Below are 21,444 nucleotides of genomic sequence, written 5' to 3'. Positions count from 1 at the left end.
AATAAGCGCAAACCATTAACGGAAAAACCACCACGTAATGGAGAGTACTACTATTATAAAAAAGTTGTCTGAGAGGCAACGAAAACATTTATGCCAGAGTTAATGGGTTCATAAGGCAGCATTTCAAGGCCAGGTGACCAACTTCCACATCAAAATGGATGTCTATACAGGTACACACTTTCTCAGCAGGAGTCAGGAGTCTGGTGGGTGAAAATGGCCCTGCATATCCAAGACACAGACTGGTGGCACCAGCACAGCCCCGCTCCCCTTGGTTAGCTTTTATCAGCAGCAGATAGAGCCGGAGTTCCTGTACCTTGCAATCACACCTTAAAGATTTTTTTTTAAACACAGATAGAAGATGCAGTTTTAAAAAAAATCAAGCGTAGCAGGAATCCAACAGGAATACGTCTCTTGAAAAAAGGTTGAAACAAAAAAGAAAAAAAAATCGTTCTCTATTTTTTCATCACTTCCACCCAATTCTCAAAATAAAATAGGTAAAAACAATAAGGACTTAATTACAACACAGCCTCCAATGATACATGCATTGAACTCTTGTTCTAGCATTTAAACAAAACTGTTTTGGTTTGTGTCTCCCTAAGTTGTTCCTTGATAAGCTGAAAACAAGAAGTTGTTAAAATCAATGAGCCAGCCTATTTTCTCTTAGAAAATGCCACCAAAAAAGTTTAATTTCCTTTTTATTCATTTGAATTTGTGGAAACCTTCTAAAAAATAAAATTAAAAATAATTTCTCCTTTACCTGAAGTTATTTCCTGTGTATGTTTTTATATTTTTGGTCTATTACAAGATTGTTTTAAATCATATAGAAGATAAGATTTTGGGCTATTTTACATGCCTTGGAGATGTGGCATGCTGGTTGGTACAATGGTAATGGTTTCAAGTCAGTGATATTCTATAAAGTAACTGACAGATGAAATTATCTTGGCGAGAAGACAATTTTGTTCACATTAATGAAATACCCAATTTCATTTTGCCTTAAGAAATCATGGTTGGTGAACTTAGCCCCAACACTTTTTAAATGTTACACTAACACCACCACTACTACTAATAAAGCATGAGCTTTTAAAAGGCATGAAATACAAGTTGTTCACTGTTGTGGGATAGTCCATGCAAGCAGATGGAGTCTACAATGGCTTGGTAGCTCCCTGAACGCTGTTAAACACTGGGGGCTGAGGAGAGCAATGGGGTCTGAAATGCAGCCCAGGCGCAGCACCGTCTGTCAAGGAGTTCCCCAAGGTGTCTTTTTGAAAGGGGCACCAAGGCCTGTGTGCCTGAGCAGACGCCTAGTGAGCCTGCGCCTGCAAGTGAAATTCCCGCGGCCTGGAACGCCCTGGAACGCCCTGGAACGCCCTGTCTCCTCGTCTGTCTGGGAACGCCGACCCCTCTCTAGGTCCTGGACCAGGGTCCCAAGTCTGGCCATTGGCATGAATTCCAGTGCACACAGTGTGGTGGCTTCAATGGGATCGGGCCTGCCCTTGGGCCCCCTTCCCAACTGAGCTGCGCCTCCCACTTCACCCAAGTGGGAGCGCGAGCGTACCCGTGGACACACACACAGGCACACGTGCACACACAACACACACAGAAACTTATTTTGACTTTTGCCAAAATACCTTCAGAATTTTTAGGAAAAATTAAATTATGCTTATGGCTAGAATTTCTATCTGAACATTCTTCTGCGGGATTAGATGTAAGGGGGTAAATACACTTAAATGTGTTTGACTCAAATTTCCATTCTAAAAATAACATTTCAAATAGGTCTTTCAGGACCACTCAGCTTATTTTATTTCTTTAGAAAGTCCGCTGTGTTAGAATGGTCTCGAAAAAGTCCTATTTTTAGTCATGTGAAAGAAGGCAAGGGCTTGCTAAAAATGTAAGGAGAAAATATGGCTGTTGGTTAACGGTGGATCCCTTTAAACACCGGCCCGGGTCCCCTGGTGCTTGTTTTGTTCCCGGCAGGAATCTGGGAATCAGTCAGGGCCTCTCCTTTTACTAGAGTGAGAGCCAAGAATCTGCTCTTTTCTTCTCCATCAGACTATCTGTGGCCTTTGACCTATCAATTTCTAGGCATTTCCTCTAACGTTCATATTGTACCAGACTCCAGTCTGGGAATGAGAAGAGAAAGGATATACAACTCCAGATTTATTTGTTATTACTGAATAGTTTACTGGTTTCAACAGAGGGATAGAGCTTTGTTTAAATTTCCACTGAGCATAATTAATGGTTATTGACTGGTAAATGAAGAACAGGTGACACTCTGGATTAGAAGATAAATTATCCTGTGTTCTGGTGTGATAATGGGTTAGTAATTCACCACAAAGCCGAGGCTGAGTGCGTCCCGTTGTAATGCTAGATCATGTCCAGCAGACAAAGGCCCCTGTGTGAGAAGGACGCAGCCATCCGCCTCCTTATACAGCTGCACACGTTGATGTGCTCCATTTATTCTCTGATGGATGGCACAACTGAGGCAAAAGTTCACCCGTTCTCACCTTCCTGTTCACATGCTGGACCACATGACCCATGACATGGCCAGGCCACACTCTGTGAGCAAATCGCCACCCAGCTCTGGCTTCTGACTAGAGAAACAGCGTTGAGGTTACATGGTTTAGAGGTCAGTCTTCTCTCTCTGTCTCTCAAGGAATGAAGAAGGAAAAAGACAGTCTGCCTGCATTCCTCTGGTGTCCTTTGAGGATGTGACTGACTTGTCCACTTCCTCAAACACTTATTTACTTTCAGTCCTGACCTGATTACCAGTGCACATGAAAAAAGTCTCCTTTTTAATCCATCTCATGGAGAGGAAAGCAAATCAGTTAAGGAATGTGCCAGGGCCTCAGATTCTTTAACATAAGAATGTCCCTTAATTGCCAAAAAACAGTGCAGTTTTCAAATCCTGTCTTGCATTCAAGGGCTTTTAAGCAAATGAAGTTTAAGGGAAATCTGACTCCATACCATTGACTTTTGATGGCCAAGTCAAGACGGGTATAAATATTACTTAAATTTGGACATGTACTATTTTATAACTATATAGTCTATCTGTTCTACAAATCCAATTTGGAGAAGTCAAAATAAAACTTTAATTTTATTATTTATTTATTTATTTAGACAGAATCTCGCTCTGTCACCCAGGCTGGAGTGCAGTGGCACAATTTCGGCTCACTGCAACCTCCGCCTCCAGGGTTCAAGCAGTTCTCCTGCCTCAGCCTCCCGAGTAGCTGGGATTACAGGTGTGCACCACCACACCTGGCTAATTTTTGTACTTTTAGTAGAGACGGGGTTTAGCCATGTTGGTCAGGCTGGTCTTGAACTCCTGATCTTGTGATCTGCCAGCCTCGGCCTCTCAAAGTGCTGGGATTACAGGCGTGAACCACCGCTCCCGGCCTATAAAACTTTAATTGTAAAATGTCAAATAAAAATACCCCCCTCTCCCAGTCTCCCATTTGGTAATTTGAGGGGTGGATGCGGAAGTGGTTTGGGAGGCTCAGGAAGGCCGCTCCTCTCGGGAAGCTGCCGGCTCCAGTGGCTGTTCAGAGCTGGGCCAATGAAGGAGAACACTCCAAGTGCGTCACCACAGCCGACTGACTACACCTGATTCCATGCATGCCTTCTGTGGTGGGATGTGTGTTTGTCTTAAAAATTTGGATTCTACAATTGCTTCCACCTCGACATTAACCTCCAGTTCAGTATCCAAGACACAAACACTTATTAACTGAGCTGGCATCCATGAATAACAAGATTTGTTAATGAAGGTTATGTTTAACTATGTCTATGTGACTGCTATTTTTCACCCTGGTGCTTTTGTGCTTTACGTGCTACTGTCACAAAAATCTTAAAAACCACACACACACACACACACACACACATGCACACAGACACACACAATTATGTATGTATACGCATTTCAGGGGAGAACATGTATGAAATAACTTTAATAAAAATCATGGAAATTTGAACAAATGGAAATTAAATTTCCAGAGAAAGGACGCCCAGTGTGAACCCATTCATATGCATTTCATCTCTAAACATTTAGTAGCTGTTTTCATGATGGCAGCCTTGTGTTTAGTTTGAGTCAGGACCTCCAGTAGTTTTGTGGTCTTATTCTTTGTGGAATCCACATCGGTAGGTCTTAGGTCTTTGGGTTAGTTTTAATTAATAAAACTATACTAATAAAAACAAACAGTGTAAAACCAAAGTCTGGCCTTATGGCTATCTCTATGTCTATTTTCTTCCTGGGCCAAAATGCTGTGTCACATGGATTCCTTAGATTAAGGGACTTCTAGACATTTTAAAGACATGATGTTACTGAACAGAAAAAAAAAAATTAATTAATAAAAGGACCAAAAATAAAAGAACACAACCCAGAAAGCCATATAGCTCTTGCTTTTTTCTTTGCTAACATATCATTCTATATCGACACCATATGTACTGAAAGAAAGAGGCAATGTCAAACTTCGTTTTGCCCTCTATCTTTTAACTCTAGCCAGGAATACACAGCTACAAACTTCATGTTGGGGTTAATGTTTCTCTTCCCTAGAAACAATATAAAATCGAACAGCTCCTAGTCTTGTGTTTATAATTCTGAATCAGTTTTCCAGGATATTATCTGTTCTTTCAATTTGCAGATTCTAGTTATATATTTATTTCTTCTATTTATCTTTGAATATATCTTATTTCTTCTATTCCATTTCTTTTTCATGCACACCAATTATGCATATGTTATATCTCTTTCGTTCTATCTTTTACATCTATCACCTCCGAGCTAATGATGTTTGGGTTTTGTTTCATATTCATTTATATGATTTCCTCCAGCCTGCTCACCTGATTGTTTTAGTAAAATTTACTTTATATTTTGTTGCTAATATGGTTTCAATTTCTGTAAGGGTTTTTTTCTCTTTCATAGTTTTCCTGTTTACTACCAGCTTGCTTTTTATCTTTCTGTGACTTTATTTAAGCTAGGAGACAGACACCTTTTTTCTTACAAAGCCAGATAGTATGTATTTTAGGTTTGTGAACCATATTGTCTCTGTTTCTCTGCTGTTGTAGCACAAAACAGCAACGGACAAAATGGCATCAAGTGGGTAAGACTGTGTTCCAATAAAACAGTTACAAGGCCCATGGACTATAATTTGCCCACCTTTGCTTTCAGCAAACTTAACAAAAATATGTTGCCTGTGATTTCTTTGACTACAGAGAACAGTTACCCAAGCTCCAGCTGCTTATTGTTTTGAATGACACCCCTTATGATATGCACCACACATTCGTTTTGCTTATGTTCCTTTTCTTCTTCTTGCAATCCTTTCCCCACTCACACTCAAGCGTAGATTCTGGGGTAGTGCCTTTCTACTTATTATTATACTTGAATGAGGCTGGCTGTTTGCTGAAGAATCTTGGGAGGGGGAACAGGAAAGTACACGGAGGACAGCCTGCAGCTTTAATTCAGGCTTCTCTCAAAGCCCTCCCACCAACTTCATTGCATGCTTTGCCCCAGGACATGGCTGCCACAATTTCTCAAGATTTTGCTGGTTAGTGTGATTAGTGGAAAGGAGCACATGAATTGTAGGGCTTCCCTAGCGCTATCTGGCGATGTTTACTTTCACTCTGCCTCCACCCCAGATCACAATCTGCAGTGTTCCTTGGCTAGGAGGCTAGGAGGCTATGCCATGACAATAAAATTGGCTTCTGGCTAGATGTGGTGGCTCACACCTGCCATCTTAGCACTTTGGAAGGCTGAGGCAGGCAGATATCTTGAGGTGAGGAGTTTAAGACCAGCCTGGCCAACATGGCAAAACTCCGTCTCTACTAAAAATACAAAACTTAGCTGGGCATGTTGGGGGGGGGGCACCTGTAATCCCGGCCACCTCAGAGGCTGAGGCACAACAATCACTCGAACCCCAGAGGTGGAGGTGGCAGTGAGCTGAGATCGTGCCACTGCACTCCAGCATGGGTGACAGAGATTTTATCTCAAAAAAAAAAAAAAAAAATTAAACATTAAAAAAAAGAAATTGTCTTTTCCTTCAGCAACACCTTCTTGCCATTGTGTAGTGTACAAGTGGGTATCTATGAGGATATTTTCCACTTCTTTCTAATAGGTAATATTATTTTATGGGTTTTTTAGGACTGAAATTATTTTGCGCAAAATTCACAGCCTGTGTGTATAGTTCCTAACATCTGCTCTAAATTTTCTTCAAATTTCATGGTATCTCTCTCAAATACTTTTTCATTTCTTTGTAGACAGGGTCTTACCCTGTCACCCAGGCTGTAGTGCCGTGGCATGATCGTAGCTCACTGCAGCCGCGAACTCCTGGACTCAAGTGATCCTCCAGCTTCAGCCTTCCAACTAACTGGCACTACAGGCAGCACCACCACACTTGGCTGATGTTTTTTATTTTTAATATGCAAAAATAGTAAAAATGTATGTATGGGCTACATTGCTCCTGGCCTCAAGAAATCTTCCTGCCTTGGCCTCGCACAGTGCTGGGACAAAAGGAGTGAGCCAGCAGCCTCAAATTATTAATACCTCACATTTCAAGTTGTGTCCAATTTCACTGTTATAATGAAGAAGAAGTTTTCTCTTAGCTTTATTATTTTTCTTGATTTCAGAGGGTTTCAAAAAAAGGAGTGTTGAATGAAAATGCCCTTATATTCAGCCATTTAAAAATGTACTTCTTGAAGATGGCTGAATAGGAACAGCTCCGGTCTGGAGTTCCCAAAGGGATCAACGCAGAAAGCAGGTGATTTCTGCATTTCCAACTGAGGTACCGGGCTCATCTCATTGAGACTGGTTAGACAGTGGGTGCAGCCCACAGAGGGTGAGCCGGAGCAGGGTAGGGTGTTCTCTCATCTGGGAAGCACAAGGGGTTGGGGAACTCCATCTCCTAGCCAAGGGAAGCTTTGAGGGACTGTGCCATGGTGAACAGTGGATTCTGGCCTAGATACTACGCTTTTCCCATGGTCTTTGCAACCCACAGACCAGGAGATTCCTTTGGGTGCCTACACCACCAGGGCCCTGGATTTCAAGCAAAAAACTGGGCAGACACTGAGCTAGCTGCAGGAGTTTTTTTTTTTCATGCCCTGGTGGCACCTGGAACACCAGTGAACAAGAACCGTTCACTCCCCTGGAAAGAGGGCTGAAGCCAGGGAGCCAAGTGGTCTAGCTCAGCAGATCCCACCCCCACAGTGCGCAGCACGCTAAGATCCACTGGCTCGAAATTCTGGCTGCCAGCACAGCAGTATGAAGTCGACCTGGGACATCGGACCTTCGTAGGGGAAGGGGCATTGCCATTACTGAGGCTTGAGTAGGCGGTTTTCCCCTCACAGTGTAAACAAAGCCACCAGGAAGTTTGAATGGGGCGGAGCCCACCACAGCTTGGCAAAGCTGCTGTGGCCAGACTGCCTCGCTAGATTCCTCCTCTCTGGGCAGAGCATTTCTGAAAGAAAGGCAGCAATCCTAGTCAGGAGCTTATAGATAAAACTCCCATCTCCCTGGGACAGAGCACCTGGGGAAAGCGGTGACTGCGGGCGCTGTTTCAGTAGACTTAAAACGTTCCTGCCTGCCGGCTCTGAAGAGAGCAGTGGATCTCCCAGCACAATGCTCGAGCTCTGCTAAGGGACAGACGGCCTCCTCAAGTGGGTCCCTGACCCCTGTGCCTCCTGACTGGGAGACACCTCCCAGCAGGGGTGGACAGACACCTCACACAGGAGAGCTCCGGCTGGCATCTGGCTGGTGCCCCTCTGGGATGAAGCTCCTAGAGGAAGAACAGGCAGCAATCTTTGCTGTTCTGCAGCCTCCGCTGGTGATACCAAAACAAACAGGGTCTGGAGTGGACCTCCAGCAAACTCCAGCAGACCTGCAGCAGAGGGGCCGGTTTTTTCATGTTTATTTATTTGAGATGGAGTCTTGCTCTGTTGCCAGGATGGAGTGCAATGGCGCGATCTCAGCTCACTGCAACCTCCGCCTCCCAGGTTTAAGCGATTCTCCTGCCTCAGACTCCTGAGTAGTTGGGATTAAGGTGCACACCATCACACACAGCTAATTTTTGTATTTTTAGAAGAGATGGGGTTTCACCATATTGGCCAGGATGGTCTTGATCTCCTAACTTTGTGATCCACCTGCCTTGGCCTCCCAAAGTGTTGGGATTATAGGCGTGACCACCCGCGCCCAGTAGGGACTGACTGTTAGAAGGAAAACTAACAGAAAGGAGTAGCATCAACATCAACAAAAAGGATGTCCACACAAAAACTCCACCCAAAGGTCACCAACATCAAAGATCAAAGATAGATAACTCCATGAAGATGAAGAAAAACCAGTGCTAAAAGGCTGAAAATTCCAAAAACCAGAACGCCTCTTCTCCTCCAAAGGATCACAACTCCTCGCCAGCAAGGGAACAAACCTGGATGGAGAATGAGTTTGACAAATTGACAGAAGTAGGTTTCAGAAGGCAGGTAATAAACTCTTCCGAGCTAAAGGAGCGTGCTCTAACCCAATGCAAGGAAGCTAAGAACCTTGAGAAAATGTTAGATGAACTGCTAACTGGAATAGCCAGTTTAGAGAAGAATATAAATGACCTGATGGAGCTGAAAAACACAGCACGAGAACTTTGTGAAGCATATGCAAGTATCAATAGCCAAATCAATCAAGTGGAAAAAAGGGTATAAGAGATTGAAGATCAACTTAATGAAATACAGTGTGAAGACAAGATTAGAGAAAAAGAATGAAAAGGAACGAACAAAGCCTTCAAGAAATCTGGGACTATGTGAAAAGACCAAACCTACCTTTGACTGGTGTACCTGAAAGTGACAGGGAGAACGGAACCAAGTTGGAAAACACTCTTCAGGATATCATCCAGGAGAACTTCCCCAATCTAGCAAGACAGGCGAACATTCAAATTCAGGAAATAAAGAGACCACCACAAAGATTCTCCTCAAGAAGAGCAACCCCAAGACACATAATCGTCAGATTCACCAGGGTTGAAATGAAGGAAAGAATGTTAAGGGCAGCCAGAGAGAAAGCTCGGGTTACCCACAAAGGGAAGTCCATCAGACTAACAGCGGATCTCTTGGCAGAAACCCTACAAGCCAGAAAAGAGTGGGGGCCAATATTCAACATTCTTAAAGAAAAGAATTTCCAACTCAGAATTCCATATCCAGCCAAACTAAGCTTCAAAAGTGAAGGAGAAATGAAATCCTTTACAGACAAACAAATGCTGAGAGATTTTGTCACCACCTGGCCTGCCTTACAAGAGCTCCTGAAGGAACACTAAATATAGAAAGGAAAAACTGGTACCATCCACTGCAAAAACATGCCAAATTGTAAACACTATCAACATTGTGAAGAAACTGCATCAACGAATGGCCAAAATAACCAGCTAGCATCATAATTACAGGATTAAATTTACACATAACAATAGTAACCTTAATTGTAAATGGGCTTAATGCCCCAATTAAAACTCACAGACTGGCAAATTGGATAAAGAGTCAGACCCATAGGTGTGCTGTATTCAGGAGACCCATTTCATGTGCAAAGACACACATGGGCTCAAAATAAAGGGATGGAGGAATATTTACGAAGCAAATGGAAAGCAAAAAAGAAAAAAAAAAGGCAGGGATTGCAACCCTAGTCTCTGATAAAACAGATTTTAAACCAACAAAGATCAAAAAAGACAAAGAAGGGCATTACATAATGGTAAAGGGATCAATGCAACAAGAAGAGCTAATTGTCCTAAATATATATGCACCCAATACAGGAGCACCCAGATTCATAAAGCAAGTTCTTAGAGACCTACAAAGAGACTTAGACTCCCACACAATAATAGTGGGAGACTTAACACCCCACTGTCAATATTAGATCATTGAGACAGAAAATTTACAAGGATATTCAGGACTTGAACTTAGCTCTGGACCAAGCAGATCTAATAGACAGCTACAGAACTCTCCACTGCAAATCAAGAGAATATAATTTATTCTCAGGACCACACTGCACTTATTCTAAAACTGACCACATAATTGGAAGTAAACACTCCTCAGCAAATGCAAAAGAACGGAAGTATAACAAACAGTCTCTCAGACCACAGTGCAATCAAATTAGAACTCAGGATTAAGGAACTCACTCAAAACCGCATAAATACATGGAAACTGAACAACCTGCTCCTGAATAAGGACTACTGGGTAAATAACAAAATTAGGGCAGAACTCAGTAAGTTATTTGAAACCAATAAGAACAAAGATACAACGTACCAGAATCTCTGGGACACACCTAAAGCAGTGTTTAGAGGACAATTTATAGCACTAAATGCCCACAGGAGAAAGCAGAAAAGATCTAAAATCAACACCCTAACATCACAATTAAAAGCACTAGAGAAGTAACAGCAAACAAATTCAAAAGCAAGGAGAAGACAAGAACTAACTAAGATTAGAGCAGAACTGAAGGAGATAAGAGACATGAAAAACCCTTCAAAAAAATCAATGAATATAGGAGCTGGTTTTTTGAAAAGATTAACAAAATAAGTAGACTGCTAGTCAGAATAATAAAGAAGGAAAGAGAGAAGAATCAAATAGACACAAAATAAAATGATAAAGGGGATATCACCACTGATCCCACAGAAATACAAACTACCATCAGAGAATACTATAAACACCTCTATGCAAATAAACTAGAAAATCTAGAAGAAATGGAAAAATTCCTGGACACATACAGCCTCCCAAGACTAAGCCAGGAAGAAGTCAAATCCCTGAACAGACCAATAACAAGTTCTGAAATTGAGGCAGTAATTAATAGCCTACCAACCAAAAAAAGCCCAGGACCAGATGGGTTCACAGCTGAATTCTACTAGAGGTACAAAGAGGAGCTGGTGCCATTCTTCTGAAACAATTTCAAGCAATAGAAAAAGAGGGAATCCTCCCTAAGTCATTTTATGAGGCCAGCATCATCCTGATACCAAAACTTGGCTGAGATACAACACGAAAAGAAAATTTTCGGCCAATGAGCAAAAGCTGGAAGCATTCCCTTTGAAAACTGGCACAAGACAAGGATGCCCTCTCTCACCACTTCTATTCAACATAGTGTTGGAAGCTCTGGCCAGGGCAATCAGGCAAGAGAAAGAAATAAAGAGTATTCGAATAGGAAGAGAGTAAGTAAAATTGTCTCTGTTTGCAGATGACATGATTGTATATTTAGAAAACCCTATCGTCTCAGCCCAAAATCTCCTTAAGCTGATAAGCAACTTCGCAAAGTCTCAGGATACAAAATCAATATGCAAAAATCACAAGCATTCCTATACACCAATAATAGACAAACAGTCAAATCATGAGTGAACTCCCCATTCACAATTGCTACTAAGAGAATAAAATACTTAGGAATACAACTTACAAGAGATGTGAGGGACCTCTTCAAGGAGAACTACAAACCACTGCTCAAGGAAATAAGAGAGGACACAAAGAAATGGAAAAACTTTCCATGATCATGGATAGGAAGAATCAGTATCGTGAAAATGGACATACTGCCCAAGGTAATCTGTAGATTCAACGCTATCCCCATCAAGCTGCCATTGACTTTCTTCATAGAATTAGAAAAAACTACTTTAAATTTCATATGGAACCAAAAAAGAGCCCGTATAGCCAAGACAATCCTCAGTAAAAAGAACAGAGCTGGAGGCATCACACTACCTGACTTCAAACTATACTGCAAGACCACCGTACCCAAAATAGCATGGTACTAGTACCAAAACAAATATATAGACCAATGGAACAGAACAGAGGCCTCAGAATTAACACCACACATCTACAGCTGTCTGATCTTTGACAACCTGACAAAAACAAGCAATGGGGAAAGGGTTCCCTATTTTTAACAAATGGTGTTGAAAAACTGGCTAGCCATACGCAGAAAACTGAAACTGGACCCCTTTCTTATGCCTTATACAAAAGTTAACTCAAGACGGATTAAAGACTTAAGTGAGCCCTAAAATAATAAAAAACCTAGAAGAAAACCTAGGCAATACCATTCAGGACATAGGCATGGGCAAAGACTTCATGACTAAAACACCAAAAACAATGGAAACAAAAGCCATAATTGACAAATGGGATCTCATTAAACTAAAGAGTTTCTGCACAGCAAAAGAAACTATCATCAGAGTAAAGAGACAACCTACAGGATGGGAGAAAAATTTTGTAATCTATCCATCTGACAAAGGGCTAATATCCAGAATCTATAAGGAACTTAAACAAATGTACAAGAAAACAACAACTCCATCAAAAACTGGGTGAAGGATATGAACAGACACTTCTCAAAAGAAGGCATTTATGTGGCCAACAAACATGAAAAAAAGCTCATCATCACTGGTCTTTAGAGAAATGCAAATAAGAACCACAATGAGATACCATCTCACGCCAGTTAGAATGATGATCATTAAAAAGTCAGGAAACAAAAGATGCTGGAGAGGATGTGGAGAAATAGGAATGCTTTTACACTGGTGGTGGGAGTGTACATTAGTTCAACAATTGTGGAAGACAGTGTGGCAATTCCTCAAAGATCTGGAACCAGAAATACCATTTGACCCAGCCATCCCATTACTGGGTACATACCCAAAGGATTATAAATCATTCTATTATAAAGACACATGACCATGAATGTTCATTACAGCACTATTCACAATAGCAAAGACTTGGAACCAACCCAAATGCCCATCAGTTATAGACTGCATAAAGAAAATGTGGCACATATACACCATGGAATACTACGCACCCTAAAAAAGGATGAGTTCATACCCTTTGCAGGAAAATGAATGAAGCTGGAAACCATCATTCTCAGCAAACTAACACAAGAATAGAAAACCAAACACCACATTTTCTCACTCATAAGTGGGAGCTGAACGATGAGAACACATGGACACAGGGAGGGGAACGTCACACACTGGGACCTGTCGGTGGGTGGGTGGCTAGGGGAGGGAGAGCATTAGGAGAAATACTTAATGTAGATGACGGGTTGCTGGGTGCAGCAAACCACCCTGGCACATGTATACCTATGAAACAAACCTGCACGTTCTGCACATGTATCTCAGAACTTAAAGGATAATTAAAAAAAAATTGTTTCTCCATATATCCATTTTTAAAGCATGACATCTGAAAAGATAAGCACCAAACCTGTATAACTTGCTGGATACAGTATGCAGCATAATACATTCTGAATGAGCACATAAAGAATTACCATAAACAATATATACCCCAATTATGTGACCATGTAAATAATGTATGAAAGAACCTTAATGAAAAATACACATATAAATAAAGGCTGTTTCACTGTCTGCTGATGCTTAACAAGCCATCCCAAAGCCTCATGGCTGCAGCTTTTTTTTTTTTTTCCCTGAGATGGAGTTTCGCTTTTGTCTCCCTGGCTGGAGTACAATGGCGCGATCTTGGCTCACTGCAACCTCCGCCTCCCGGGTTCAAGCGATTCTCCTGCCTCAGCCTCCTGAGTAGCTGGAATTACAGGCACCCACCACCACGCCTGGCTAATTTTTGAATTTTTTTTTTTTTTAGTGGAGAGAGGCTTTCACCATGTTGGTCAGGCTGGTCTTGAACTCCTGACCTCAGGTGATCCGCCTGCCTCGGCCTCCCAAGGTGCTGGGATTACAGGCGTGAGCCACCGCGCCCGGCTGGCTGCAGCTTTTTGATTGTTTGCGATTCAGTGAGCAGGAACTCAAGAGGGTTCAGAGGACACAGTTTCTCTCTGCTCTCGGTGGTGATGGCCATGGGGGTCTGACTGGGGCAGTGGGGCCAGGATGGCCTCCCTCACAGGTCTGGTGCTGGGTGCTGGATGCACCCCAGTTCTCCTCCACGTGGGTCATTCTCCAGCTAAGCGTTCTAAGATAAGCGTTCTGTCGTTGTTCATTAGTCTAGTTGATGCTTCTTTACTTGGTGGCTGCTTCCAAGGTGGCAAAACAAAAGCTGCAAAGCATCCTAAGGCCTTGGCCTGGAAGCTGTCCAGTTCACATCCTCCACATACACTGGCTACAGGATCAGCCCAAATTCACACAAAGGGGAAACAGACGCTCCCCTTACGGGAGGGGTGGTGGAGTCACACTGCAAAAGGGCATGCAGGATGGGAGGGGTTACTGTAGCCATCTCCAGAAAAAAATCTACCACAAAGAGCTACCCTGTGATAACTCTAATGTCAGCTGATTGTTTCAGCACAGCAATGAAGTTATTATTCTTGTCTCTAATGTAAACACTGCTTCAGCCTGCAGTTTTTATGTCAGCTCCATCTACCTTTAACATTGTGCAGTGGTAGGTTTAAACGAGGGCAACAGTAACTCGCACCACACACACCTGGGATATGGAAGCTCACTTTCAGGTCCCCCCATCTAACGAAGGCTCGGACTGGCCCTAACACCACTACGGTCGCAGCGTATTTCCCAGAAGTGGCTGTTTCCTGCAACGTGCCAAGCCGCCTACTTCAGCCAGGTGCTTCCAATTATCTTCTGTCACTCGGAAACCTGGGTAAGCCACTCTAGAATTAGTTCCTGGTCCAGGAGGAACAACAGAAAAGCGCTGGGCATGCAGGAGGAAGTTTCTTCACACTCATGACCACCTGATCCTCCATCTTCATGCTCTTGGCTCCTGACTGTGCTACCTCAATCTATTCCTGGGAAGCCATTATGACCTTTCTACGACCTTATTCTTCAAGCTAGTCATCCTGACCACCTGATTCTGCCTCTTGGTCCAACTCTGACTTTGGGAATTTAACCTCTGAACTGATTCTACGCCCACTAGAATACTTAGAATAGGTCCTAAGATCATCACAGGTCTCTTGGTTCAAGTGTTGACAATCACTGTTACCAGCAAATATCAACTTATGGACGTCATAGTGTGTGCATTAAGGTGGGTGTAGACAGGGCTTGAAGGATTAGTCTAAAACAGCACTGCCCAATAGAAATATAATGTGAGCCACATGTAACAATAAAATTTTCTATCAGTTGCATTGAAAAAGTAAAAAGAAAAGGTGAAGCTACTTTTGATGTTTTATTTAATGGAATATATTCAGTATGTTACCATTTCAATACAAAATATGATTGAGATATTTCACATTCCTTTTCTGTGTACCAAGACTTTGAAGTCTAGCCTGTCTTTTGTCCTCACAGGGCATCTCAATTCAGAAGAGGCACAATTTGAGTGCTCAACAGACACACAGGGCTGTGGCTACCACACTGGGCTGTGTGGGGCTACAGAGCAAGCCTTATGTTCAAGAGGGAGAGTGAACCTTGCTATGTGACACCCTACCCTAATCCTGTTTGCTCATCCTGCTAAGACACTCTGCCCGGGCTTCTTGGAGAAGGCCTCCTTATTTTCTTCATAGCACAACTAGAGGAACAATGGCCCCTCCTCCCTTCTTTGTCATTATCTCTACCTCCTGACTTCTTCAGTAGTGATTTCATCAGTGATGACAACTGGGAAAGAGTGAGTGTTTGAAAAGCAGTACAACTAGCTCCTGATGTACAGGCACTTGACATTTGCATGCCTGCCTGCCTCATCCATCCACAAATGGGCACTCACACCACACTCCCTCCCCAACTGGACTACCTGGGAGTAAACACCTGAGAAACCCTTTGGAGTCTGGTGAAATGCAGTGCTGAAGAGGGGGTAGGTGTTCTCAGACGTTAGTGTGCATTAGAGTCATCTGCTAGGCTACAAGTGTGCACTGCAATCCTCTGGAAGATTAGAACGCAGGCTGCTGGCCCCTTGAGCCCCGGGGATTCAGATTCAATAGGCCTGGGTGGAGCTGGAGAATGTGCAAGTTGAAGCAGGGGGCTGCTGATCTGGGAAGCACGCTGAGAAACTCTGTGGCTGGAGCTCAGGCTGGGAATCAGAAACCCGCATCTAAACTCCAGCCCCACTACTCTCTGGGTGACTTCTGGATTACAGGCGTGGGGGCTCACGCCTGTAATCCCAGCACTTTGGGAAGCCGAGGCAGGCGGACCACCTGAGGTCAGGAGTTAGAGACCAGTCTTTTCTCAAATAATAATAAAAAATAATAATAATGCCTACCTCAGGGGCTGTTTTATTTATTTATTATTATTTTTGACACGGAGTCTCACTGTGTCACCCAGGCTGGAGTGCGGTGGCACGATCTCAGCTCACTGCAACCTCTGCCTCCCGGGTTCAAGTGATTCTCACGCCTCAGCCTCTAGAGGAGCTGGGACTACAGGTGTGCGCCACCACGCCCAGCTAATTTTTTCATCAGGATGATGACAGTGATGATTACACATCTTGAGGGAGTTACTGGTACCTGGGAGAATGTGTAGTTCATCTCCACAATCAAACTCTTGCACCCATAAATAGCATAGGGAAGGAAGACTAATAGGGTGGAGTGAATTAAATCCTGATTATGTTAGTCAAAGCCACAGAATTTAATAGCTGGAAGGGGCCTTAGAGGTGTTCTCATTCAATTCGACAAATGTTAAAGATGAAGCAGCTGAAACTGGAGAGAGTAAATGGTTCACCTGAAGTCATGCACCTGCTAAGTGTTAGAGCTGGGGCTGGAACCTCAGCTCCCTTTCCTGTATTCTTGCGACTGCATGATGCTCATGTGATTTTTCTAATGGCTGTGTCTGGAATACATTTTCTTGTTGATACTCTCTTCTACATGTCGGTTACAAATGGCTGTGTGGACTTTTGTGAACTGACCTGGGGACCTGACCAGGCAGGAAAGGAATGTTTGCGGTGTGCCTGCTAGTTGCTGGGCACTGTGCTGGAGTCTGGGGAGAGACCACGTAGGAAGAGACAAGGAAGACACTGTGCCTGGCCTACGTGCTTTCAACATTTATATAGGAAAAAGGGTTTTAAAAGCCCAAATCTGAGTTAAGAAATAACTTTTGGGACAGAGGCTTCAGGTAGTTACCAGTTAACTATCAGGTATGGCTCCTTCCTAAAACCTTCGTCCTGATCAGACCGTCCCCACACACTGCTCTTGATGAAGGGGTGAGTCAAACCAGGTGTATTCAAACCAGGTGACCTGTCCCCGTGCCTACTGCGCCCCAGCCCCCCACCCCCAATACCCTTCGGTCTCCATGGATGGAGAGCTAACATATTCTGGGCCAACGGGAGTGTCAAAGACATTTGCAGTATGAGACACAGAGGCAGAAACAGCGGGAAAGGGTTGAGCACGAAGTCGTGAGACTGTCACCAGGGGCGGAGCCAGCTGGAGCAACTGGGAGGCATGAAGGAGACCTGTGTGGGCAGCAGAGTGGGAAAGGGAGCCCATGAGGAGGGAGGGAGTGAAGGAGAGATGTGCAGACACAGAGGAAAGCAGATCCTCCTTTCCCATTCCTGTGAGGTGCCCTGAGGCTCCTTATAATCAATCCCGTTTTCCATGAATTTCTTTGAGTTGGTTTCTGCTCCTTTAGCAAACAACTTTGGATAAAGAGCAAACAGCACTTCTGGACCATGAGTATATGGGACCAGTTGTGTATCAGCTCTGTGTTCAGTGGTAAGAAGGGAGCTCCAGGGGGGATAAGTCACCACTTGCTGACCTCAGTATCCAGAGGGGAAGATGGCCTCTTGCCCAGTCAGCCACCAAAATGATGGGAGAGGAGCCAGTGTGAAAGGAGCTGTGGGAACACAGAGGAGACAACCCAGCACCCCAGAGGAGGAGGAGCACTCAGGGTCCTCGTGAGGGCGTCATCAACCCACCCAGTACCCCAGAGGAGGAGGAGCGCTCAGGGTCCTCGTGAGGGCATCATCAACCCACCCAGTACCCCAGAGGAGGAGGAGCACTCAGGGTCCTCGTGAGGGCGTCATCAACCCACCCAGTACACCAGAGGAGGAGGAGCACTCAGGGTCCTCGTGAGGGCGTCACCAACCCATGGCCCCCGCAGTCCCCACCACCAAGGCCTGCCCACCCCGAGTGCCTCTGAAGATGGCAGGCTAGGACATGCACCATCTTTGTAACTGGGAACCTAGCGTCCCATGCAACTTGTTGGTTAAAACTCATTTCAAACGTGTTTCCCCAGTTTCTTCATTCACAAAAATCAAGATGTCAAGTTAAAAGTCACTCTTCCACTCAGTGCTCTGAAAAATATACTGAATATAATTAGATTTAATCATTCTTCTTTTAATTTTTGTTTGCTAATCTAAGAATGTCCCACTATGAGGAGTATCTGAGTTTTGTTCTTTCGGGTGGTCAAACTGCTCGTACTAACTTGATCTCACCCGGGACTAGGATGCTCTATTGTCATAATGATTTCCCAGATGCTGACTCTGCAATGTCCTGGATCACACAGATGAAAAGGGAAGCCAGTTATATTTGAGAAAACAATGATTGTAACTGTAACATTTGAGTGTAGTGATACAGGAGGAAAGAAATTCTACTCCATACGTGCAAACAGTCACCTAGAGAAACCTCCCCTTCCATGGGAGGGCCTGTCCACACCACTAAAAAGTAAACAAAAAAGCCCCTGTGTTCTCCAAGATTCAGAACAAAAATCAAGAGTGCACCTTGAAGTTCAATTATTTTAAAAACACATTATAGATGATCAAGGGAGTTTTAAAAAATTAAGTCTACTTAATTCTAGATGAAATCTGGAAAAACAAGTAGAAAAAGCCTACAGTGAATTAACACTTTAAAATTATTTAACTTATCGAGTATTTGAAAACTCTAAAATATCCAAAAAATGCTTTTAAAAATCTTTAGAGAAACTTAAATTATCAGACACTGAGAATGAACATTTATTTTTTGATGACTGAAATTCTCCAGTCTGACAAGTTATCAACGACTGCTCAAGATTGTTAACAAGAAACTCTGTCTAATACTATACAGCACCATGAGTAATGTCATTTACGCCGGTGCTAAAGGTCGAGATTGGAGGAGCAAGCTTTTCTGTTAATATAACACAACATTTTTCACATTCATTTCATGTGAATGAACAATGTCTTCATTGTTTTCCTGAAGACTAATTTAATGTTGTATTTTTTTTGCTTGTGTCAATGAGTGTCAAAATATTGTTCTTTTAATACATGAAAGTATTTGCATAGGGCTTTATTACTGATCTTCAGATGTTAGCCAGAGGCAAATAAAACAGAGGCGCTCCAGTTGGGAAATCTCGCTCACGATGAAAAGCAAGAGTCCTTAACATATTCTGCTCTCCTGCCAAGTTTTCTTCCAAGTACACAGTGATTTATTTACTCCATAATTGGTGAAATTAAAAACAACACTAGAGACTAAAAAAACTATAGGAACCCCTTTCCCTAAAAATGAAAGAGTTTGCAAGGAGGAATACAAAAACTCAAAGAGGAAGTACTAAGATGTAAGATCCTGACATGAATTAAAGGACAATCTGATAAAAACCTGATTACAGAAAAAGCCGAGAAGCACAGTATGTTTCAACAATGAAGTGAGAAACACAGAGGCAATTTTTATTAAGTTATGCCTTTCAGCATCATCTCATCATTAAATGCTCAATTGCTTCTAACCGTCTGCATTTATTAAGGAAAATAAAGCCACCACATTTTCTGCCGCACAAAGTTGAAGAGTCCGTAACCAGGTATCGGATGTGGTTTTCAATTCTGTTTTTTCTCTCTCTCTAACACTAATTATCTTGCCATTTGGTACTGCCAAAAAAGACAAAATGCCCTTTCAGAGAAGCATGGGCTCCTGCTGACGGGTTACTCATGACGAAACTTCAGGGGCTGTACCCAGGTTGCGGTCAGGAGTGAGCAGTCCCAGAGCTGGCTGCCAGGGCATGCCGGTAAAGGCCACGCTCGCACAGCGAGCAACCCGACCAGCCTTTCAAGTCAAGTGTTGGCTTGTAGACATATAAGTTAATCAGCTATGAAATAACCACCACAATGTACTTATTGATCACACAGGGCTTATGATGAAACTCTTCGCCCAGGGAAGATTTGTGCTTCTTTCTTTCAGCCTCCAACCTTAAGAGAAAGAGCACTTTGAGGGTGGTGTTTATGAAAAGGCAGATGTTAACTTCATGATTTGAATCTTCCTTGGGAAGATGAGAAACACGCTGGGTCTTCAAAATAAAGCATACCAGGCCCAACACACTCACGTTCCTGTTCATTTTTTATAGAACTTGATTATTTTCAGTGTCTTGTGGTTATGATTTAGATAAGAGCATTTAGAAGGTTTCAAACTGATACATTTTAAATGTGTTCCCCTAATTTCTTTGCTTCGAGATATCAGGGAATGCTGATCATTTTGTTTATAAATCAATAATGTCAAAGAACAGCAATTGAACATTTGCTCCAAAAATCAAAACTATGTTTTACAAAGCTGGTAGTTTTAGAGTGCCAGTGTATGTACAAGCAGAATATTTAGAATACTTTTACTGCTGTTGAAAAGGAGCTGGTAAATACATGTGGTAATTATACTTTCTGCTCAATCTTCAGTTCCCATTTCTACTAAATCCTTTCTAAGATCGCAAAGGGAAAGACAAGGTGGGTGAGGCTGACTGGTGCTGCAGACACGTTCGAAGATGCTGGCAGATGCGGGCCATGGGTCACCCAGAAACACGACAAGAAACCAAAGTGTCTTTTCCCACTAGGTCAGCCGCATCGCTCTGAGCTGTCCCCTAAATGTGTATCTTAACCAAAAATGAAGAAGAACAAATTCAGTTCTGACTTCAGTGAGAGGACTATGCAAATGGGCTGCAGTGACTTAGGTCTTTAAGGGAAGTATTCAGTAACTCAATTCTCCAAGGGCATGGAGATAAAACCCCAGTGTCTCCCCGAGAGTAAACCTACCGGCAAGTGGTAATTCCCGCACCTCCAGGGTGCTGCCCTTACTTTCTAGGGAGGCTGCAGATTGCAGGTGGACAGACATTAAAAACCACGGTCAGTGTGAGAATGAACATGATTGACGGTACGGCAATTACACAACCGCTCCTTCCTTTTTTTCTTTTATTTCACATAGATTGCCCTGTGTGTGACTGACTCTAGAATAAACAGATTTTTAAAAAATCAAGCATTTCTAACAGTAAAATGGACTTCAGGTTTGCCCAGGGGGACAATGGGACATCCCAGTCATCATGGTGGCATGAAATCTAGAAAGCAGAAGAACCAGTTTCTCCATGTGTACGAATCTGTCTCCCACTCAGCAGCTCAGTTGGAAACTTTGCTAGGAGCACTAGCGAAAGCAGTGAACATCTACTCCTAAGAGTGAAGAGTGCTCCCTGTCTCCACGCTGGGGCACAGGTGTAGGGCTCCCTTGGAGGGAACAGTGCCGTCTGCCGCACCTGTGATCCACGGGAGCTGAGGCACGCCCTCTTGGCAGGCACCCCTGCCAGTCTGGAGGGTGTGCGGGGGAAAGACAGCGCGGGCATTGCAGGCCTGCCTGCTACGTGTCCAGTACGGCTCCTCACAGCGCTACTGAGGCTGGGGGTTAAGAGTGAAGGAGTGAAGAAAAAAAACGCTGTTTGTTTGAAATGATTGTGT

General features: G+C 43.2%; 1 protein-coding gene across 4 annotated transcripts in view; it reads right to left on the bottom strand.

Moving 5' to 3' along the window:
- Positions 1-21,444, bottom strand: part of GMDS (GDP-mannose 4,6-dehydratase) — a 629,179-nt gene that overhangs the window by 130,514 nt on the left and 477,221 nt on the right.

This window comes from Macaca mulatta, chromosome 4 (genome assembly GCF_049350105.2).
Source record: "Macaca mulatta isolate MMU2019108-1 chromosome 4, T2T-MMU8v2.0, whole genome shotgun sequence".
Classification (NCBI taxonomy): Eukaryota; Metazoa; Chordata; class Mammalia; order Primates; family Cercopithecidae; genus Macaca; species Macaca mulatta.
This window is presented reverse-complemented; position numbering and strand designations above follow the sequence as displayed.